At 41.8% G+C, this 25,117-nt stretch overlaps 1 protein-coding gene across 6 annotated transcripts in view; it reads right to left on the reverse strand.

The window, feature by feature from the left end:
- The window catches only part of LOC124028940 (plasma membrane calcium-transporting ATPase 1-like), a 176,117-nt gene extending 151,383 nt beyond the window's left edge, over positions 1–24,734 (reverse strand). For 2 of the 6 annotated variants that reach the window (XM_046340867.1, XM_046340848.1), the window contains exon 1: positions 23,933–24,733. The gene's annotated coding sequence lies outside the window, so the exon portion shown is untranslated. Of the gene's footprint in view, positions 1–23,904 lie in introns of all 6 variants that reach the window. The other 4 variants (XM_046340855.1, XM_046340835.1, XM_046340839.1 and 1 more) reach the window with 3 other exon arrangements.
- Positions 24,735–25,117: the final 383 nt, after the last annotated feature.

Consider the following 25,117-nt stretch of genomic DNA (forward strand, 5'->3'; position numbering starts at 1 on the left):
CACATGGAAAGAGACGAGAGAAGAAACTGAGCTGAAGATAATGAGAGAGGGCAGACAGAGAGGAGAGAGAACTGAATCAAGTAAAGAGACCAAAAGCCAAAGAAACAAAACTAATCAGAGAAATGTCTGGGGGGGGAAGACAGCAAAGCACATGAAAGTCAGCAACGTGAAGAAGGTGGACATACTACATGTCATAGTGGTGGTGACTAGGGCTGTGATGGTCATGGAATTTTGGATGAAGATAATTGACCAGCCAATTGACCGTGGAAACCGTAATGACCGTTAGAATAATTTTTTTTAAATGATGTTATTTATGCACATTTTCTCCTCTCCCCGCTCCTGACTGCATATGCTGCCATGCAAATAATGAATGGAATTGGCGTCCCCATTCAAGTCAATGAAGGCATAATGGGTGGACTGGCGGCCATTGCGAGTGTAACCATAGGAGCAGAGCAGGAATTAAAATATGTGCTGTGATTTGTTGATTCAACTCAGTAGACATTACAAAAAAATACATTCCATTGCATAAGCACATCAGTTAAAATCATTTGAATAAACATTCTACATTTTACCATGGAAATGATTGAATCACAATACCAGGCAGCCATTGCGAGTGTACCCATGAGTTTACCAGTCACATTTCCGGGATTAGAGGCTCTAACCTGTTCTATTCATTTTATTTCTGTGTGCTGCGGCTGCATTTTTTTGTTTTGTTATTTCATTTTCTCCCCGAATCCTAAACGTCTTTGCTCTGTGAAAGAAGTGCTGATGCGTTTCCTCACTACTGGCCACATCCCATCTTCAGTCAAATGTTCCACCCACAATTCCTTTTAATAAGAACAATAAGAAGAATAAGAAGAATAAATCATGTTCATTTGACTGTTATTTTAATTTGATGCCGGTCTTCATACATAACCGTTGGTTACACTGTTTTTCCAGCCCTAATTGAGACTACATGGACAAATGCCAAAAGACAGGGCCTTTTATTAGCAGCTAAATAGAGGATCTCCAGACGATCCTGTTGGCTTTGGCTCAGGATTCTCTTAAAATCTTAAAAAATGTGAACTTGATCCCTCTGTCTCATAAAAAAGAGGGGTTGTTGAAACCACTCACAGAGCAACCAACACTGGCTCTAAAACCAACATCAAACAATGATAATTGATGTGCGCGTGTGTTCCATCTCTCATGGGTGTGTTGCCACGGATCATTGCCTAGTTAAAATAAAGGTTAACCCAAATCAAATTAAAATAAATTGACAACTGCTGTGATTGAATTAAAGTTCTCTCTCTTGGCAGCTCTAGGCTATGTATGTGTGGAAACTGACTGCACTGTCAGAATGACCTGCCGGCCAATCAAGACAAGGTTGACATTCAGAGAAGAGCAGAACGAGCTGGCGCGTGCACACACACACACACACACACACACACACACACACACACACACACACACAGAAACGTTTTTATAGTAGCATAGACATAAGTGGATGTCTAGGCTTTTACAACACCTATCAATGAATATTAACACATTTGTGAATAAATCTAGTCATGCCTATGGTCTGTTCTCAGCTCCCTCACCTGAAGAGAACTTTGAAAAGGACTCCTTTGAAGTGCATAAGTAAGCATCTGGGCTCTATAATGCGTTCTCAAATCAGTGCCCGTGCAAATGAGTACCAGAGGGCCCTCAAGAAGGGGAGACACAGCTGTGATTTAGCCCAAAGCAAGACAATTGTAGAAAATAGTAAAAATAAAGAAAATCTGCACAATGCATCACCGGGGGAACACGGCCTGCTCTCCAGGACATCTATACTCGGTGTCACAGGAAGGCCAAGAAGATCATCACGGACCTCAGGCACCCGAGCCATGGCCTATTCACCCCGCTATCATCTAGAAGGCAGGGTCAGTACAGGTGCATCAATGCTGGGGCTGAGAGATTGAAAAAACAGCTCAAGGCAATCAGACTGTAAAACAGTCACCACTAGCCGGCCACCGTCCAGTTCCCTGCCTTCTACTTTAGTCACTGTCAGTAGCCGGCTACCACACGATACTCAACCCTGCACCTCAGAGGCTACTGTACATAGTCATGGAACACTGGTCACTGTAATATTGTTTACATTAGAGGTTGACCGATTATGATTTTCAACGCCGATACCGATTATTGGAGGACCAAAAAAGCCGATACCGATTAAATCATCCAATTTTTAAAAATGTATTTGTAATAATGACAATTACATGTGCTATTCAAAAATCTGTATGACAGGGTGATTAACAAAGCAAACAAAGAAGCTTGAGTAGTTTCAAGAATATGAATATGTTCTGTTAATTCCACAATACTGAATGAACACTTATTTTAACTTAATATAATACATCAATAAAATAAATTTAGCCTGAAATAAATAGTGAAACATGTTCAATTTGGTTTAAATAACGCAAAAACAAATTGTTGGAGAAGATAGTAAAAGTGCAATATGTGCAATGTAAGAAAGCTAACGTTTAAGTTCCTTGCTCAGAACATGAGAACATATGAAAGCTGGTGGTTCCTTTTAACATGAGTCTTCAATATTCCCAGGTAAGAGGTTTTAGGTTGTAGTTATTGTAGGAATTATAGGTCTATTTCCCTCTATACAAAGTGTTGGAGAAGAAAGTAAAAGTGCAATATGTGCAATGTAAGAAAGCTAACGTTTAAGTTCCTTGCTCAGAACATGAGAACATATGAACGCTGGTGGTTCCTTTTAACATGAGTCTTCAATATTCCCAGGTAAGAAGTTTTAGGTTGTAGTTATTATAGGAATTATAGGACTATTTCCCTCTATACCATTTGTATTTCATTAACCTTTGACTATTGGATGTTCTTATAGGCATTTTAGTATTGCCAGTGTAACAGTATAGCTTCCGTCCCTCTCCTCGCTCCTCCCTGGGCTCGAACCAACAACACAACGACAACAGCCACCCCCGAAGCAGCGTTACCCATGCATAGGAAGGGAAACAACCACCCCAAGGCGCAGAGCGAGTGACGTTTAAAACGCTGTTAGCACGTGCTAACTAGCCAGCCATTTCACTTCGGTTACACCAGCCTCATCTCAGGAGTTGATCGGCTTGAAGTCATAAACAGCGCAATGCTTGACGCACAACGAAGAGCTGCTGGCAAAACGCACGAAAGTACTGTTTGAATGAATGTTTACGCGCCTGCTTCAGCCTACCACCGCTCAGCTAATCTGGCAGGCTTGTGTCACTGGGCAGCTGTAATAGTAGTCTGTAACTGGTAGTCTGTAATAGTTTGCAAGCCCTGCCATATCCGATGAGCGTTCGGAGCCGGTGTAGTACGATTCGATTCGAGTCCTGTATTGACGCTTTGCCTGTTTGATAGTTTGTCGGAGTGCATAGCAGGATTTCTTATAAGCTTCTGTGTTAGAGTCCCGCTCCTTGAATGTGGCAGCTCTACCCTTTAGGTCAGTGCGAATGTTCCTGTTAATCCATGGCTTCTGGTTGGGGTATGTACGTACAGTTACAGTGGGGACGACGTCATTGATGCACTTATTGATGAAGCCAGTGACTGAAGTGGTGTACGCCTCAATGTCATCGGAAGAATCCCGGAACATATTCCAATCTGTGCTAGTCCTGTAGCTTAGCATCTGCGTCATCTGACCACTTCCGTATTGTACTTCCTGCTTTAGTTTTTGCTTGTAAGCAGGAATCAGGAGGATAGAATTATAGTCAGATTTACCAAATAGAGGGTGAGGGAGAGCTTTGTATGAGTCTCTGTGTGTGGAGTAAAGGTTGTCTAGACCTTTTTTCCCCTCTGTACATGTAACATGCTGTTAGAAATTAATGTCCCGGCCACTAGGAGCACCACCTCTGGATGAGCATTTTATTTTTTTCCTTATGGACTCCCGAGTGGTGCAGCGGTCTAAGGAACTGCACCTCAGTGCAAAAAGTGTCACTACAGTCCCTGGTTCGAATCCAGGCTGCATCACATCCTGCACTGATTGGGAGTCCCATAGGGCGGCGCACAATTGGCCCAGAGTTGTCCGGGTTTGGCCAGGGTAGGCCGTCATTATTAAATGAGAATTTGTTCTTAACTGACTTGCCTAGTTAAATAAAGGTAAAAAAACAAACATTTATACAGCATGTTAAGTGCGGTCTTAGTGCCAGCATTGGATTGTGGTGATAAAATGACAGCTACGAAAAATACAGATGAACACACTATTTACCAAGAGAGTTGTCTACAGCTTATCATGAGATCCTCTACCTCAGGCGAGCAAAACCTTATGACTTCATTAATATTAGATTTCATGCACCAGCTGTTATTGACAAATAGACCGCCATCCCTTGTCTTACCGGAGGCAGCTGTTCGATCTTGCCGATGCACAGAAAACCCAGCCAGCTGTATATTATGTTATAGTTTTTAATGTCCCATTGGTAGGATATTCTTAAATTGGAGCTCACCCAGTTTATTATCCAATGATTGCACGTTGGCTAATAGGAATGATGGTAGAGGCGGGTTACCCACTCGCCGTCGGATTCTTACAAGGCACCCCGACCTATGACCCCTATATCTGACCGGTGTCTGAAGTAAATCCTTTGCATCTGACTCATTAAAGAAAAAAAAAAAAAAAAATCGCTGAGTAATCGCTGTTCTGATATCCAGAAGTACAAGGCGGTGGCAGAAACATTATGTAAGTTACAAATAACGAGAAAAAACACATACGATAGCACAATTGGTTCGAAGTCCGTAAAACGGCAGCCTTCTCCTCTGGCGCCATTATTATCAAAGTTGTAGTAGTTTAAAAGGGTAATACAAAAACAGAATTGGTGGACATTGTTAGACACTTACCTCGATCATTATCACAACAAGGCAAGCAATTTATCGCAACATGGATTTTTGTCCATATTGCCCAGCTCTACTCCCACATATCTCAGCCTGTCTAGAATCCAACACATATCTGGGTTAGTTGTGACAATGCCTTTTCAACTCATCCACAACATCCCTTCTTTTCCATTAACACACTACTTCTACCCTGGCTCTCCAGGACTGAAACATTTAAGGGGAGATAGTTTCACAGTAAATATGTGATGCACAGGATGCAATCGCACAGGATGCAATCGCTATCAGATTCACTATTTAATTTCTGAGTAAAGTACTGTGCAGTGGAAGAATTCTTCAGGTAACAGGTTGACATTCTGTCAATATGAAGCCCAATGTGTTTCACAATGGGAGGAAAATGCCCTGACCCCAGGCTCACAGGTGATTAATACAAGTGTCTCTTCACAGAGATGACATAAACACAAGATCCTTGCCCCAATTAGCTGACCTGCTTTTGTGTATACTTTAGGTATAATCACAATCATTGTGTTCTTCTTTGGGTTACTATGGTTAAAGCTAGATACAGACAACTCCTGATATACTTAATGAATTGGAACTCCAATGATTACAAGTACTACACTGGAAAATATACAAAATAATGTATTGGATAGGGAAATGGTGAACTGCACTCCATTCTAAGAGAGTGACAATACTGAACAGTAGAGAACATAATAATATTGTAGAAGGGTAGTTGGTCTGCTTGACTGGATGCCATGTTGTTACTGCCTCTGATCATGACATTGTTCCATTCTTAATGACTATCTGGGTTCTACTTCTAATTCCATTAGAATAGATTATATGTTTGGCTTGGCTACACACCCTACTTTGTGTTGCATTCTGGGGCAGAAACCCTATGTCAGCCAATGACCCTGAGCCTGCCATCGAACCAATCACATTGCATTTTCTGTTTTGAAAGCTTTATTGACACAGCAGGGGGGATCCAATGTTGGCCAACATTATTGACTAACTAGTAAATGTCACAAATAATACTTGACATACAATACATGTGCAGCAAGGTCACATTGGTTAATAGCAGTTATTTACTAAAGCGTAAGTGTTTTGATTAAAATGCCTTAAAAATCTAAACATGACTCATTCAGGAGAGTGGAAACACACATTGTGTAATAAAGTGCACACACACACATTGAAAATAGCCGGTTCTCTAGGAAAATGAGCTTGTCAGCCTCTGGTGACTGTTTTGCAAGGTTGCTCCTCTACTGGAGTCACAAGATGGTCCCAGATGAGTAGTCACAACCAGTTTGGGGGTTCAGTGTGTTTAGCATACACATAGCATTCCTGCCTCACTGGCATCTCTTGTTTTAAATGTGATCATGCTAATGCTAATGGAATATGTGCTAACAAGGTTTGGTTGAGACAGAGTGATGCAAACACAAAGAGAGCCATTGATACTTGTGGGTTGGGGGGGGGGTGTCTCACAGTCCTGTCTTACAGTTCTCCCAAACTACTGCTGCATACACATTCTCTCTTCTAGAATCCTCTACTTGTCTCCCCAGAACCAGCTGAGTCTTACTCAGCAGATAGACGTGATGTATAGAGCTGACATGATGCCTTCTCACAAAATAGAGGTGTGCTCTCACACAGACTCACATTGCTCTCATGTGCTTTTCTGTCTCGGCACCCCCTCCTGCTCTCCCTCCCTCCAAGGCCTCATGTTTATGGGATTAGCACATAGCTGAGCAGACCTTGTATTCCTGAACTCTTCTGTCAAAAGAGACGAGACAATTCTGCTGTAGAAATAAAGAGCTGAACCAAACTAGGCCTCGAACAGGTTGTGGTAACACCGGTTGGCTTATGCTGTATAAGTGTGGAATAAGTCATGTTCTGTTCTGTTAGTGGAAGAGTTAGGTAAGCTTTCCATAAACAGTGCCTTCAGAAAGTACTCATAACAATTGACTTTTTCCACAATTTGTTGTGTTAAAACCTGAATTCAAAATGGATTAAATATACTTTCTCTCCCATCTACACACAATAACCCATAATGACAAAGTGAAAACACGTTTTTAGAATTTTTTACAAATATATTGAAAATGAAATACAGAAATATGTCATTTACATGTTTTCACACACCTGAGTCAATACTTTGTATAAGCACATTTTGGCAGAGATTACAGCTGTGAGTCATTCTTGGTAAGTCTCTAAGAGCTTTCCACACGTGGATTGTGCAAAATGTGCCCAATATTATTTTCTAAATTCTTCAGCCTCTGTCAAATTGGTTGTTGATCATTGGTAAACAACCATTTTCAGGTCTTGCCAAAGTGTTTCAATTAAATGTATGCCAAAAACTGTAACTCGGTCAGTCTGGAACATTCACTGTCTTCTTGTTAGGCAACTCCAGTGTAGATTTGGCCTCGTCTTTGAGGTTATTGTCCTGCTGAAAGGTGAATTTATCTCCCAGTGTCTGTTGGAAAGGCAGACTGAACCATGTTTCCCTCTAGGATTTTGCTTATGCTTAGCTCCATTTATTTTTTACCCTGAAAAAGTCCCCGGTCCCTAATGATTACAAGCATGCCCATAACATGATGCAGCCACTACTATGCTTGAAAATATGAGTGTGTGTCACGGATCCCTCCGGAACTGTCATTACGCACACCTGGTCCCTATTCCCATTGATTCGTAATTGTATAAGCGTGCTCTTTGTTCACCATTTTCCTGTCGATTATTGTTCCAATGTCTGTTGGTCGTGTGAGTACAGTGGTTCCTCCTTTAAAAATTGTGTGATACTGCTGCACACCTTGCATGCTGCCGCAGCATTCTTTAGCACATCATTTAATTTTCATCCAAGTTACTTCAAGTTATTGCTAGTTTGACCACCAAAGAGCATTTTTGAAAAGCATTTGATAGTATTCCTTATTGGCATTAGCATATATTTTAAAACCTTTTTTGTATATAACATAGTATATGGGATTGATTAAGAAATGTGGCTTAATTAATTAGATTAATATTATAGTGTTTCTAAAACGAAACCCTCAGGGTTTCCGTCAGGATGGAATGGAAAATATGGTGATGAATAACGTGATGGACGGGAGTAGGCAACGGGATTGGAGGATTCTAAATTGCTTGCCTTCATTAGACAACTTTGTTCCAATATTTCTGAAAATCAATTATATTTATTCCCATAGTAATTAGTTACGGATCGATAACTAAATCAACCTCTGCATTTTGAAAGAGTATTTGTTATCATTATTTTATTAACGAAATGTGTTTCTTTGTTTATTAGGCTACAATACATACTGTAGTAAACATGGGAAAGTGCCTAATTCCTTACATAAGGGAGAGCAGGCCATATCTGTACTACAGAATGCAGGGCACACGGGAGACTGGTGTTATTTCATAGTTGTGATGTCTTCACTATTATTCTACAATGTAGAAAATAGTAAAAATATAGAAAATCCTGGAATGAGTAGGTGTCCAAACTTTTGACTGGTACTTGCTTAATTAATTTGAATAATATTATGGTGTTTCTATTCTGTGAAAAACAAAACCCTCAGGGCTTCTGTTAGGATGGAATGGAAAATATGGCACTGTACAATGTGACAGTCTTGGTAAGTAGGTTCCAGGATTGGATGATTTCTAAATTGTTTGCCTTCATTAGATAACTTTGTTCCAATATTTCTGTAAATCAGTGATATTTATTCCCATAGTAATTTGTTATGGTCCCATAACTCAATCCACATCTGCATTTTGAAAGAGTATTTTTTAATAATTGTTTTACTAACGAAATGTGTTTATTTGATTATTAGGCTACTGTGCAGTCTACAATACATACTGTAGTAAATATGGGAAAGTGCCTAATTCCTTACATAAGGGAAAGCAGGCCATGTCTGTACTACAGAATGTGGGGCACGCGGGAGACTGGGGTTCAAATACCTGTTGGGAAGGAAGGAGTAGGCTGTCCTTGTAAATAAGAATTTGTTCTAAACTGATTCTATATGTGTTATTTCATAGTTGTGAGGTCTTCACTATTTTTCTATAATGTAGAAAATAGTACAATATAGAAAAATCCTGGAATGTGTAGGTGTGTCCAAACTTTTGACTGGTACTTGCTGGAACGGAAAATAACGTACAACGTGACGGTCGGCAGTACTGTAATGGGCTATTTAGCTAAAGAATCCCAGCAGGGCACGAGGATGGAGTAAGCCCTCATTGTAAATAAGAATTTGTTCTGAACTGACTTGCCTAGTTAAATAAAGGTTACACTAAGAGCATAACATTTCTGCACCCTAATTTTCTAATTATTGTCTAACCAATACCCAAATGGAGATTATTGGCTTACCGAATACACATTGAGATATGGAAGAGTTTGCACTTCTTAGGGCTTCCACTAGATGTCAACCGTCTTTAGAAACTGGTTTGAGGATTTTACTATATAGGAGGGGCTCATGAGACCTTTTTGAGTCAGTGGTCTGGTAGAGAGCCTGGGTCTCAAGACGCACGCTCCCGACAGAGTTACTTGTCGTTCCAGTGCTTTTCTGAAGACAAAGGAATTCTCCGGTTGGAACATTATTGATGTTTTATGTTAAAAACCTCCTAAAGATTGATTCCATAAATTGATTGACATGTTTCTAAAAAGGACTGTAACGGAACTTTTAGAGTTTTTGTCTGGATGAAGTGCCTGCGCCTCATGAAGATGGATTAATGGGCTGAACACGCTAACAACAAGTGGCTATTTGGACATAAACGATGGAACTTTATGGAACAAATCAGTCATTCATTGTTGAACTGGGATTCCTGGGAGTGCCTTCTGATGAAGATCATCAAAGGTAAGTGAATATTTATGGTGTTGTTTCTAACTGTTGATTCCAAAATCTTCTGGCTGTTTTGGGTTCTGAGCGCCGTATCTTTTATGCAAAATCACCGGATGTTTTGGAATCAAAACATTACTGCACGTAAGGCGCCAATGTAAACCGAGATTTCTGGATATAAATATGCACATTATCGAACAAAACATACATGTACCACATCTGCCTGCTTATCATGAATCTAAAAATGAACAAAAGATCAAGAATGATAATAAAGTAAACCAAAATGGGAAAATACTTTGGAATTTGGACTCCCATGTCAGAGGACTGTCTCTTGCCTCTGGGGTTTGAGGGGATGAGTCTGTCCGCAGGAGGGGCCCCTCGCTCAGATATGAAAATGCGTGACGTCGTCACAAACAAGACCAGTTGGAACTGAAAATAATAAGGGCGTCTATTTCGTTGCTTATACACATCCGTTAATTACAAGTGAAAACTATATCAGTCATGCTTGGATATCATGAATCCTCCCCTTGATATGCCCTTCTGTTGCCCCGTCAATGTGTCATTAATCCTTAGCTAATATATATGTTATTAACGTGACGCTACTTATTGTGTTCGTAAAGAACACATACTTTTGGCTACGCACCCTTGTTCTGCACTGGGGGAAAATAAGGAGGATATTTTACCTATTGCAATGTCAACTGTAACAACCCAACATCTTAACAGCTCGCGGTAACTATTAATTCTGTTAAATCCGATTCAGTGTCTTCCATATTCCCGTTGGAAATGCCTGAGTCTCTCTCGGATGTGAACGTCCTTTCGCCGAGGTGGTTCCCTCTTTCTCCATGACTTGTCAACAATGATCCATGGGAGAGCCTGCTGAGTCTTTCCACTGGTGATGTCGCCTTTCTCCTGGCGGTATACTCCACTTTGACTTCAGGTCCTCCTGCGGACAGGCTCATCAGCCGCCTCGTCTGCATGCTCGTATGTAACTGGGCCAAGTTCAGTGTGTGTGTGTGTGAGAGAGAGAGAGTGTTTCCGTTAGCCGGTAAAAATATATGAAAAGTTGCTAAATAAAATTTGCCCCAAACCAATGTCCGGGAGAATTCAAAAATCCCCTTTACAAAATAACGCTTTTTAGGCTATTCATTGACAAAAACACCAGGCGATGTAAATACAATGAATTCAGAAAGTTCAGACCACTTCACTTTTTCCACATTTTGTTACATTACAGCCTTATTCTACAATGTTCCTCATCAATCTACACACAATACCCCATAATGACAAAGTGAAAAAAGGTTTAGACATTTTTGTAAAAAATAAATAAAACGGAAATATCACATTTACATAAGTATTCAGACTCTTCACTCTGTACTTTGTTGAAGAACCCTTGGCAGCGATTACAGCCGAGTCTTCTTGGGTATGACGCTACAAGCTTGGCACACCTGTATTTGGGTATTTCTCCCATTCTTCTCTGCAGATCCTCTCAAGCTCTGTCAGGTTAGTTGGGGAGTGTTACTCCACATTTACTTTTCAGATATCTCCAGAAATGTTTGATCGAGTTAAAGTCCGGGCCCTGGCTGGGCCACTCACGGACATTCAGAGACTTGTCCTGAAGCCACTCCTGCATTGTCTTGGCTGTGTGCTTAGGGGGTCATTGTAATGTTGGAAGATGAACCCTCGCCCTAGTCTGAACAGATTTTCGTCAAGGATCTCTGTACTTTTCTCCATTCATCTTTCCCTCAAATCTTGACTAGTCTCCCTATCCCTGTCGCTGAAAAACATCACAGCATGATGCTTCACTGTAGGGATGGTGCCAGGTTTCCTCCAGATGTGACGCTTGCCATTCAGTTCAAAGAGTTCAACCTTGGTTTCATCACACTAGAGAATCTTGTTTCTCATGGTCTGTGCGTCCATTAGGTGCCTTTTGGCAAACTCCAAGCGGGCTGTCATGTACCTTTTCCCGAGGAGTGGCTTCCGTCTGGAAGGTTCTCCCATCTCCACAGAGAAACTCAGGTTCTTGGTCACCTCACTGACCAAGCCCTTCTCCACCGATTGTTCAGTTTGGCCAGGCAGCCAGCTCGAGGAAGAGTCTTTCTGGTTCCAAACTTCTTCCATTTAACAATGATGGAGTCCACTGTGTTCTTGGTGACCTTCAATGCAGCAGATATTTTTTGGTACCCTACCCCAGATCTGTGCCTCGACACAATCCTCACTCGGCGCTAAGGACAATTACTTCGACCTAATGGCTTGGTTTTTGCTCTGACATGTACTGTCAACTGTGGGACCTTATACAGACAGGTGTGTGCCTTTCCAAATCATGTCCAATCAATTGAATTTACAACAAGTTGTAAAAACATCTCAATGATGATCGAAGGAAACAAGATGCCCCTGAGCTCAATTTTGAGTCTCATTGCAAAGATTCTGAATACTTATGTAAATAAGGTATCTGTTTTTATTTTGAATACATTTTCAAAAATGTCTAAAAACCTTTTTTTTCGCTTTATCATTATGGGGTATTGTGTGTAGATTGATGAGGAAAAACTATTATTTAATCTAGTTTTGAATAGGGCTGTAACGTAACAAAATGTGGAAAAAGTGAATGGGGCTTAATACTTTCCGAATGCGCTGTATATTTGACCGGTCATGCTTATCGGTCTATAGGTTCATTTACATATTTTTCTTTGTCCTTATGATTTTTATTTAGCCTATCACACTCACAAACCATACAGATATAGAACCAAGTTTGAGTGGAAATTCTGTCAGACCACGGCTTCTCTTGCTGCTAGAGTGAAACATGCTTTTATAAGCCCGATCATTGAGCAACAATTTGATTTCTCAACTGGTATTTCAAGCGAGTTTCCCATTTGCCAGTCAAGTGCTTAGACAACAGTAGGCAGGCTTCAACACTTCACACACCACTTTGCAATGTGAGCTGGAGGCAGTATGCATTTTCTAAACATATACTGAATTGTGTGAAACCTTAATGTCTTGCTACAAAGTAGCCAAGACAAAATCCATTCGGTTTCTATAAAATGTGGAGGACACACATAACTCCCCAACTTCACAATCCCAGAGGGAGAAAGAAGGAGGAATGAGGGAAGAAGGGAGAGATAGACAGGGAAAGACAAGGAAGGGGGATGGTAGGAAGGACAGGGTAGAGAACAGGGGGATGATGAAGAGATGTAGAGAACAGGGGGATGGATGGAGATGTAGAGAACAGGGGGATGGATGGAGATGTAGAGAACAGGGGGATGGATGGTGATGTAGAGAACAGGGGGATGGATGGAGATGTAGAGAACAGGGGGATGGATGGAGATGTAGAGAACAGGGGGATGGATGGAGATGTAGAGAACAGGGGGATGGATGGAGATGTAGAGAACAGGGGGATGGATGGAGATGTAGAGAACAGGGGGATGGATGGAGATGTAGAGAACAGGGGGATGGATGGAGATGTAGAGAACAGGGGGATGGATGGTGATGTAGAGAACAGGGGGATGGATGGAGATGTAGAGAACAGGGGGATGGATGGAGATGTGGAGAGAACAGGGGGATGAAGATGAGATGAAGAGAGATAGAGAACAGGGGATGGATGGAGATGTAGAGAACAGGGGGATGGATGGAGATGTAGAGAACAGGGGGATGGATGGAGATGTAGAGAACAGGGGGATGGATGGAGATGTAGAGAACAGGGGGATTGGATGGAGATGTAGAGAACAGGGGGATGAAGAGAGATGTAGAGAACAGGGGGATTGGATGGAGATGTCGAGAACAGGGGGATGGATGGAGATGTAGAGAACAGGGGGATGGATGAGATGTAGAGAACAGGGGAATGGATGGAGATGTAGAGAACAGGGGAATGGATGGAGATGTAGAGAACAGGGGGATGGAGGGAGATGGAGGGAGGCAGTGAGCCAGAGATTTCCCTCCTGGCCCCGGCAGCTACATCTGACGTGTGTGTTTGGAAGTCTGGTAGTAACACGATCTACACACACAGACTGGCTATAAAACACTAACTAACTAACTAACTACACACAAAAGCTGGCTATAAAAGCACCAACTTGCCTAGTTAAATAAAGGTTTAAAAAAATGTTTTATTAACAAACACACACAGAGAGAGAGAGAGAGAGAGATGCACCCTCCCTGCCTCTCCGCTCGCACCCTCCCTGCCTCTCCGCTCGCACGCGCGCACCCTCCTTGCCTCTCCGCACGCACGCACCCTCCCTGCCTCTCCGCGCGCACCCTCCCTGCCTCTCCGCGCGCACCCTCCCTGCCTCTCCGCCCCTCTGCCGCCCGCTCGCCGCCTCCCGCTCGCTCGCCGCCGCACGCACGCGCGCACCCTCCCTGCCTCTCCGCACGCACCCTCCCTGCCTCTCCGCGCGCACCCTCCCTGCCCCTCTGCCACCCGCTCGCCGCCTCCCGCTCGCCGCCTCCCGCCCGCTCGCCGCCTCCCGCCCGCTCTCCGCCGCCCCCCGCCCGCTCACCGCCGCCCACTGCAATGACCATGCAGACTGAACGAAAGTGTCTCGTGGTCAAGCAACAACAAATGAGCTACTTGAGTGACAGGGTGGGACTAGGTCTGTATGGAAAGCGACATGGACAGAGAGAGTACTACTCAAGTTGTGGAGTAAACTATAAAAAATGGACATAACACACAACGTATCACATTTAACAAATCAAACATTCAAATACGCTACAGAAGGTAAAGTAAAAACACAAACCGGTCCGTTCATAAATACCGGTATATAGTAAAATACGTATACCGCCCAGCCCAATCCTACTAAACACACACACACACACACACACACACACACACACACACACACACACACACACACACACACACACACCACTGACATAGCCCTCTCCAGTCTCTAGGACTGTAGCAGTGACTGTGACACTGCAGGACTATAATCCCAATGGCTGCTCTCTCTCTCCCCTTCTCCTCTCCACCTGGGATAGGTGCAAACCCACGCAGCCATGCAGGCTTAACACGGTCTGTGTGTGTGGCCCTGTCAGAGGAGGCCGTGGATAGGGTGCCAAAAGGGTTTAGCCTCTGCTATGAATCGTGACTCTGAGACCAGTTCAACTCTCAGTGCACTCAACCCTAAAAATGAGGAGAGGAATTATGAAGTGAGGAGAGGGGGATTGAAAAGAGGAAAGAGTAGTGGAATAAGAAGAGAAGTGAGGAGAGGGGGATTTGAAAGAGGAAAAATAAGTGTTCAGAGATTTGCCTCTTCAGTTTGCCTCTTCCTAAACACAATCCTTTTGGAGGATGTCCTCTATTCTCACCCTCTCTTTTTCTTTTCTCTTGACAATACATACATCACACACACAGTTTTTCAGGACAGGAAATAGAAAGCATCAACCGAATGTTAAATCTGTTCCTTGTCAGATATTTTAATTGTCTGTATTGTCTGTGTTAAATGTTTGTGAAGTCTTGATATGTGGTGGTTTGTAATGTCTTGTTAATTGGTGTTGGACCCCAGGAAGATTAGCTGGCGTTGCGGTGCTAGCTAATGGGGATCATAATAAAAATGACAGTGTTGGTGGAGTTGGTTACATGATAAACCAATAAGGTAACAAGAGAAGTGCACTAATATATATATACACACATTCATACATACATACATATATACATACATACCCCTTGAAATTAGTGGATTTGGTCATTTCAGCCACATCCGTTGATGACAGGTGCATAAAATTGAGCACACGGCCATGCAGTCTCCATAGGAAAACATACCCCGGTCAACTGTAAGTACTTGTATTGTGATGTGGAAACGTCTACTAGCAACAATGGCTCAGCTGCGAAGTAGTAGCCAACACAACGGGACCACCGAGTGCTGAAGCGCATAAAACCTAAAAATTGTCTGTCCTTGGCTGCAACTATCACTACAGAGTTCCAAACTGCCTCTGGAAGAAACGTCAGGACAAGAACTGTTTGTCGGGAACTTCATGAAATGGGTTTCCATGGCTGAGCAGCCGCACAAGCCTAAGATCACACCATGCTCATTTCCAAGCGTCAGCTGGTGTAGTGTAAAGCTCGCCTCCATTCCCTGCAGTGATGAATCACGCTTCACAATCTGACAGCCCGACAGACGAATCTGGGTTTGGCGGATGCCAGGAAAATGCTACCTGCCCGAATGCAAAGTGCCAACTGTAAAGTTTGGTGGAGGAATAACGGTCTGGGGCTGTTTTTCCATGGTTCGTGCTAGGACCCTTAGTTCCAGTGAAGGGAAATATTAATGCTACAGCATAAAATGACGTTCTAGATGATTCTGTGCTTCCAACTTTGTGGAAACAGTTGTTTTTTTTCACCTTTATTTAACCAGGTAGGCAAGTTGAGAACAAGTCCTCATTTACAATTGCGACCTGGCCAAGATAAAGCAAAGCAGTTCGACAGATACGACACAGAGATACACATGGAGTAAAACATACATACAGTCAATAATACAGTATAAACAAGTCTATATACAATGTGAGCAAATGAGGTGAGAAGGGAGGTAAAGGCAAAAAAGGCCATGGTGGCAAAGTAAATACAATATAGCAAGTAAAACACTGGAATGGTAGTTTTGCAATGGAAGAATGTGCAAAGTAGAACTAAAAATAATGGGGTGCAAAGGATCAAAATTAATTAAATACAGTTGGGAAAGAGGTAGTTGTTTGGGCTAAATTATAGGTGGGCTATGAATCTGCAGGTAGCTAACCACCAGGTTCAATATTAGCTAGCTAACATTACGCTATAATTAGCCAAGCAAATGGCTCTATGATAAGAATAATAAGATCACACACATAACGTTAGTTAATGAGCCAGCCAGCTAACATTAGCTAGCTAACAATACACATTAACTTCAAATGAAACCATTTTCTGTCCAAATTTGAAATGTGTAATATCTGAAAATGTAGTTAGCTAGACTATCTTACCTGTATACATCATGGATGGATGCATATCCTGTCAGATGCCATGGTTGCCCTTAGTTTGAAGATGCAATCTAGAGATAGATGTTTTCTCCATCTCCTCAGCTACCATACTTGAATTCCATTGATTTCAAAACACAGCCCTCCAGAAAGTGGAGAGCAACACTTGTGCAGTTTTACTAAGAAATACATTTTAAAAAGCCGCATTAGACAGGATTACCTAGACAAATTGACCAGCTCAAATAGACAGAAGCATGCTATAAGGCAGACCAGTCCAAACTCATCTCTCGGCTGGTCCTGCCGACTCATTACCTCAGCCAATCATGGATAGTGGGAAGGTTCCTCCCTTTTTCTGTGGCTAAACCAACTATGCTCGTAATTTAACAATGTTATTCATATTTACAGATGGCAAAGATGTTTGTTTTTAAAGCACATGAAAAACGCATTTTGATTAAAAAATAAAAGTTTACATTCAAACAGCTATCATGTGAAGTAGTGACCCACAATATATGCCTAGTTTCCTGAAACGGGTCACATAAAAGGAAATATTTACCAAGTAGGCTAAAACAAAAAATAATAATAAAAAGTAACACAATAAAGAGAGTCAGTCTTTATTGTGTTACTTTTTATTATTACTTTTTGTTTTAGCCTACTTGGTAAATATTTTCTTCTTCTTGAACTGCACTGTTGGTTAAGGCTTGTAAGTAAGCATTTCACGGTAAAGTCTACACTTGTTGGTTAAGGGCTTGTAAGTCAGCATTTCACGGTAAAGTCTACACTGTTGGTTAAGGGCTTGTAAGTAAGCATTTCACGGTAAAGTCTACACTGTTGGTTAAGGGCTTGTAAGTAAGCATTTCACGGTAAAGTCTACACTGTTGGTTAAGGGCTTGTAAGTCAGCATTTCACGGTAAAGTCTACACTTGTTGGTTAAGGGCTTGTAAGTCAGCATTTCACGGTAAAGTCTACACTGTTGGTTAAGGGCTTGTAAGTAAGCATTTCACGGTAAAGTCTACACTGTTGGTTAAGGGCTTGTAAGTAAGCATTTCAAAGTCGTTGGTTAAAGTCTACACTGTTGGTTAAGGCTTGTAAGTCAGCATTTCACGGTAAAGTCTACACTGTTGGTTAAGGGCTTGTAAGTCAGCATTTCACGGTAAAGTCTACACTGTTGGTTAAGGGCTTGTAAGTAAGCATTTCACGGTAAAGTCTACACTGTTGGTTAAGGGCTTGTAAGTCAGCATTTCACGGTAAAGTCCACACTGTTGGTTAAGGCTTGTAAAGTAAGCATTTCACGGTAAAGTCTACACTTGTTGTATTCGGTGCATGTGGCAAAAAGTTTGATTTGATAAGATTAAAGTACACACCAAATATCACAATACACAACACCTAACTACGAGTGCTCAGTATGACAGGGTTGTGTGTGTGTACACACACACAGTTGAAGTCGGAAGTTTACATACACCTTAACCAAATACATTTAAACTCAGTTTTTCACAATTCCTGACATTTAATCACAGTAAAAATTCCCTGTCTTAGGTCAGTTAGGATCACCACTTTATTTTAAGAATGTGAAATGTCAGAATAACAGGAGAATTATTTATTTCAACATTTATTTATTCACATTCCCAGTGGGTCAGAAGTTCACATACACTCAATTAGTATTTGATAGCATTGCCTTTAAATTGTTTAACTTGGGTCAAACGTTTCAGGTAGCGTTCCACAAGCTTCCCACAATAAGTTGGGTGCATTTTGGCCCATTCCTCCAAACAGAGCTGGTGTAACGGTGACAGGTTTGTAGGCCTCCCTACTTGCACATGCGTTTTCAGTTCTGCCCACAAATTTTCTATAGATTTCTATGTGATGGCCACTCCAATACCTTGACTTTGTTGTCCTTAAGCCATTTTGCCACAACTTTGGAAGTATGCTTGGGGTCATTGTCCACTTGGAAGATGCATTTGCGACCAAGCTTTAACTTCCTGACTGATGTCTTGAGATGTTGCTTCAATGTATCCACATAATTGTCCTTCCTCATGATGCTATGTATTTTGTGAAGTGCACCAGTCCCTCCTGCAGCAAAGTACCCCACAACATGATGCTGCCACCCCCATGCTTCACGGTTAGGATGGTGTTCTTTGGCTTGCAAGCCTCCCCCTTTTTCCTCCAAACATAACGATGGTCATTACTGCCAAACAGTTCTATTTTTGTTTCATCAGACCAGAGGACATTTCTCCAAAAAGTATGATCTTTGTCACCATGTGCAGTTGCAAACCGTAGTCTGGCTTTTTTTTAATGCCGGTTTTGGAGCAGTGGCTTCTTCCTTGCTGAGCGGCCTTTTTAGGTTATGTCGATATAGGACTCGTTTTATTGTGGATATAGATACTTTTGTACCTGTTTCCTCCAGCATCTTCACAAGGTCCTTTGCTGTTGCTCTGGGATTAATTTGAACGTACTTTGGTGTGAAAAGTGCATCTCTAGGAGACAGAACGCATCTCCTTCCTGAGCGGTATGACGGCTGTGTGGTCCCATGGTGTTTATACTTGCATACTATTGTTTGTACAGATGAACGAGGTACCTTCAGGCGTTTGGAAATTGCTCCCAAGGATGAACCAGACTTGGAGGTCTACAAAAATAAATTCTGAGGTCTTGGCTGATTCATTTAGATTTTCCCATGATGTCAAGCAAAGAGGCACTGAGTTTGAAGGTAGGCCTTGAAATACATCCACAAGTACACCTCCAAATGACTCAATTGATGTTCATTAGCCTATCAGGACCTTCTAAAGCCATGACATCATTTTCTGGAGTTTTCCAAGCTGTTTAAAGGCACAGTCAACTTAGTGTATGTAAACTTCTGACCCACTGGAATTGTGATACAGTGAATTATAAGTGAAATAATCTGTCTGTAAACAATTGTTGGAAAAAAATACTTATGTCATGCACATAGTAGGTGTCCTAACCGACTTGCCAACTATAACCGACTAACTATAGTCTGTTAACAAGATATTTGTGGAGTGGTTGAAAAACTAGTTTTAATGACTACAACCAAAGTGTATGTAAACTTCCGAATTACACACACACACATATATATATAGTACACACACACACAGTCAAAAGTTTGGACATACCTACTCAAAGTTTTTTCTTCATTTTTACTATTTTCGTTATTGCAGAATAATAGTGAAGATATCAAAACTATGAAATAACACATATGGAATACTGTCATAACAAACAAAGTGTTAAACAAATCTAAATCACTTTTATATTTGAGATTCCTCAAAGTCGCCACCCTTTGCCTTGATGACAGCTTTGCACATGCTTGGTATTCTCTCAACCAGCTTCATGAGGTAGTCTTTAAATTAAAAAGTGTGCCTTCTTTAAAATAATTTGTGTAATTTGTTTATTTCTTAATGCGTTTGAGCCAATCAGTTGTGTTGTGACAAGGTAGGGTTGGTATACAGAAGATAGCCCTATTTGGTAAAAGGCCAAGTTCATATTATGGCAAGAACAGCTCAAATAAGCAAAAAACAATGACGTTCCATTATTTTAAAACATGAAGGTCAGTCAATCTGGAAAATTTCAAGAACTTTGAAAGTTTCTTCAAGTGCAGTTGCAAAAACCATCAAGCGCTATGATGAGACTGGCTCTCATGAGGACCCCCACAGGAAAGGAAGACCCAGAGTTACCTCTGCTGCAGAGGAGAAGTTCATTAGAGTTACCAGCCTCAGAAAATCGGAAATTAACTGCACCTCAGTTTGCAGCCCAAATAAATGCGTCAGAGTTCAAGTAACAGACACAACTGTTCAAAGGAGACTGCTTGAATCAGGCCTTCATGGTCGAATTGGTCGAATTTCTGAAAATAATCCACTACTAATGGACACCAATAATAAGAAGAAGACTTGCTTGGGGCAAGAAACACTAGCAATGGCATTAGACTGGTGGAAATCTGTCCTTTGGTCTGATGAGTCCAAATTTGTGATTTCTTTGAGACGCGGAGTAGGTGAACAGATGTGGTTCACACCGTGAAGCATGGAGGAGGAGGTGTAGTGGTGCTTTGCTGGTGACACTGTCTGTGATTTATTTAGAATTCAAGGCACACTTAACCAACATTCTTCAGTGATACGCCATCCCATCTGGTTTGCTCTTAATGAGACAATCATTTGTTTTTAACAGGATAATGACCCAAAACACCTCCAGGCTGTGTAAGGGCTATTTGACAAAGAAGGAACGTGATGGAGTGCTGCATCAGATGACCTGGCCTCCACAATCACCCAACCTCAACACAATTGTTTGGAATGAGTTGGACTGCAGAGTGAAGGAAAGCCAGCAAAACAAGTGCTCCACATATGTGGGAACTCCTTCAAGACTGTTGGAAAAGCATTCCTTGTGAAGCTGGTTGAGAGAATGCCACGGTGTCGTCAAGGAAAAGCGTGGCTACTTTGAAGAATCTAAAATATATTTTGATTTGGTTAACACTTTTGGTTACTACATGATTCCATATGTGTTATTTCATAGTTTTGATGTCTTCACTATTATTATACAATGTAGAAAATAGTAGAAATAAAGACAAACCCCTGAATGAGTAGATGTATCCAAACTTTGACTGGTACTGTACAGATGTCTATATTGTTTTTATTTAAATTGAACCTTTATTTAACTAGGCAAGTCAGTTAAGAACAAATTTTTATTTACAATAATGGCATACCCCGGCCAAACCCAGGCGAAGCTGGGCCAATTGTGCGGGCCTATGGGACTCCCAATCACGGACGGATGTGATACAGCCTGGATTCGAACCAGGGACTACAGTGACGCCTGTTACACTGACATGCAGTGCTTTAGAACGCTGCACCTTCATATATATATATATAAAAACATGTACACTGAAATCCTGACAGCACCAGTTTCTGTTCTGTCTGGAGTACGATGGATTTCTGATTGCATCTTGAACCAGCAACCCGCATTTACTTTTTGCCACAAAGGTTGAGACCATTTAGCAGAGGGCCGAAATAAGCTTAAGAGGTTAGCGGCTGTGTTCTGACAGTTGTCCAAATGAGAATACCCAGCAAATCAACATAGACAGACAGGCAGGCACACAAAGCACTATGCATGTATGGCATGTCCTTGACTCTTATTGATCGGGTTGTGTTATATTGATCAAGCTAACAGACATGACAATTAATATTCTCTCAGTTAAAGAGATGAATGAGACACTGCAATTATGGCACAGTATAAGGCTATCCCACTGTAATGGTATAGTTACAGATTACATAACACCTGTTACAGACTGCTATATCATGTTTTTACAGCATTAAATACAGCTTACATAGTACTCAATAAGTTAATTATGCAACAACAACAAAAATATCAGTGAGGCTGTTCCCCATTGCTTAGCCAGGGGAAGGATGAAGGTGTGATATATAACCAGAGGAGGCTGGTGGGGGAAGCTATAGCAGGATGGGCTCATTGTAATGGCTGGTATGGAATTATTGGAACAGAGTCTAATATGTGGTTTCCATAGGTTTGATATCGTTCCATTTATTCCATTCCAGCCATTACAATGAGCATGTCCTCCTATATTTCATCCCACCAGCCTCCTCTGTATCAAGCCTACAGTAAGATTATATATTTTCAGTTCACTGCAGCAGTCACACCTAGTCTCGAGTGAAGGGGACTGTGTCTATCTACGGGGTTAAAAGCCAGCTTTAAAGCTTGTGCGTGTTGCTGTGCCCGAGGGAGATCCACCTGAATGTTCCGGTGACAATATTACAGCAATAATAGCCGTGGCCCTGCCCTTGGCGGGGAAATGACAGCAGGGGAAAATAACAGCCAGATGCCCTCCTTTAGAGGTCACACAATATGAAATGTCGTCACGAGCAGATATTGCGGGATCTCCCTTCTCTGTAGAAAAGCACTAGCACGAGGACACACCCAGAAAAAGGAATGCGAAGGGAGGAGAGGAGGAGACGAGAGGAGAGCTGATTACGTCCCTTGACATGATGTAAGGGTTGACTTTTCAAAGCACTTACTACTTAACAGAGGTTGTCTCTCCTCTTTCTAAGCTTAAGCTAAAACCTTATACTATGTTTTGCAGTCAACAAGCACAGCCATTCACTACACATGAAATGTAGAATCTGAACTACGCAAAATAACCACTAGATTAAGCTAAACCTGCATAGCCAGTAATGCAGACGCATACATATACAAGCAAAAGTTTGCACAAACGCACACGAGATGACCCCTGATTATAGCCCAAAGGCCGGGAGATAGCGATATAGTGTTGTTTCATTTGACCATCCAAAGGGAATCCATGCAGCTGGCTATACACTGGTATCCCCCTTGGAATGGTTTGTTAATAAAACATTCTCCATTCAGGCTGCAAAGGATTACATTTTCTCCTTAATTCGCTGGGTGGGGAAAAAAGGGAAAAATATGCTTACTTTATTAAACACCATTTTCCACCACCATGCTAGTGTAACGGATGTGAAACGGCTAGCTTAGTTAGCGGTGTGCGCTAAATAGCGTTTCAATCTGTTACGTCACTTGCTCTGAGACCTTGAAGTAGTGTTTCCCCTTGCTCTGCAAGGGCCGTGGCTTTTGTGGAGCGATGGGTAACGACGCTTCGAGGGTGACTGTTGTTGATGTGTGCAGAAGGTCCCTGGTTCGCGCCCGGGTATGGGCGAGGGGACGGTTTAAAATTATACTGTTACACTACAGTGACTAATGCTAGTCCCGGATTTTGTGTCCAGTGAATCAGGTTACAGCAGACTGTTTTTTCACTCCTGGTCTGATTGGCTGAATGTCCGAGTTAAGGAGGAAATTTACGGTTTTGCAGCCTGAATTGAGAATGTTTTATGTATAAACCGGTTCAGAGGAGATATGAGTGTAGGGCCAGCTGCATGGATTCCCTTTGGACGGTAAGATGAAACCACTCAATATCGCCATCTACTGGGCTTTGGGATACCCTGATGACAGATGCGCATTGCTGTCAGTGACATGTCCCACAATTAAAACTATTGGATAAACACAGGGTCGCATTAAATGCTTCTTCACATGCACAGTAACGTATTTCTAACATGAGAGAAACTGTTGCGACAAAACACTCTTTGGTGAAGGACAGACTCCATGTCTAAACACGCTAAATCTCACCCCCATTACACAGCAATTAGGTTTGAGGAAATGAAAAAAGGATGAGGCTCATCAACAGCTGTTCCCACCTAGAAAACATCCGTGTTTATGATCAAACTGGGAGGACTGTTTATTGAAACTTGATTATGTTCTCGCCCAAGTAGGACTAGCTCTGCAGACAACAGGCAATTTGTTGACTTGATAAAGCCAATACAAAACACACGCATTCATTCATTCATTCACACACCTGTGTAGTAGAGAGGCACAGTCCTTACCCGGATGCTGAGGGTAGTCAGACGGCAGGAGAAGGTCTCAATGAGCGCTCATTTCCTTTGCTCAGCTCACCTCACTAACACACAATCACTGTCTCCACCAGCGGGTAAATCCAGTGTCCCGTATCTCAGACAGAAAAAAACTGTCCTCTTCCGCTTCGGTCAGAGCTGGGTTTTGCAAAAGGTCTTTCAGTGAGTAGCCTAGCCTACAGTTTGACATAGAAAAACATAACACAAAAACTAAATCAGTGGCTATATTATGCCGTTGAGATGGAAAGAGAAATCCGTGAGAGATGGATTTGTCCCTATGCGTTATTTGGCATAAATGTGCGTGCTGGATGGATCTGTAGAAGTGCGAGCTATAGCCTACGGTTTTGTTTTGTTTTGTTCCCCATCTGGGCTCCAATTTGACAACTGTGACATTACACAGTGATGGGCTTGATCGCGGCACTTTCAGATATCAGTAACTCTACATTAAGTATATGATAAACTAGAGCAACACGTTACGAGTTCCGAAAGTAAACCAACTTCTGAGATTTCACTTCGAAAACTAACACCCTTCCTCTACAAATAGGAGGAAATGATCGCACAGAGGAAGGATCTGCTCGGTCCGAAAGCACAGCAGCAGACCCAATAGATTCACTTAGCGAGGTTTTTGTTTAGTCTAAATTGTGAGTTGGTTCCGGGTTCACGTACATCCGCGGTAAATGTACAGATAAACGCGCGGTTCACCGATTTCCGTGGCTGGAAAAAACGAGAGGGATACAGCAGTGTCTGGTGCGAGCGTCGCCGGGGAGAGAAAGAGAGGGAGGGATCAGCTCGGGATTACCCATTTAAAGCTAGAATCGTTAGTTGCTAAATACATTTTTTTATTTATTAAAGCATGACATATATCAATTGATTCTTTAATAATATAATTCATGAATGCCTCAGTTCAACTGTCGTACCCCATTAGAACCCAAAATATAAGCTTGTTTTACCCCAATATTTGTAGCCGAAAAACGTTGAAACTATAATTTTGATATCATCAGTCCTTGCATCCATAGCTCTGTCTATGAATGTGAGAATGGTTACATTTTCAACAGAACCATCCCTCGGCTGTCTACCAAAACAGAGGCGGGGTGTCCGCTTTGTTATTGTTTAAATTAAAGATTATATCTTCAATCAAACCAAATGTTATTTGTTACA

The sequence above is a fragment of the Oncorhynchus gorbuscha genome, linkage group LG03 (assembly GCF_021184085.1).
Source record: "Oncorhynchus gorbuscha isolate QuinsamMale2020 ecotype Even-year linkage group LG03, OgorEven_v1.0, whole genome shotgun sequence".
Taxonomy (NCBI): Eukaryota; Metazoa; Chordata; class Actinopteri; order Salmoniformes; family Salmonidae; genus Oncorhynchus; species Oncorhynchus gorbuscha.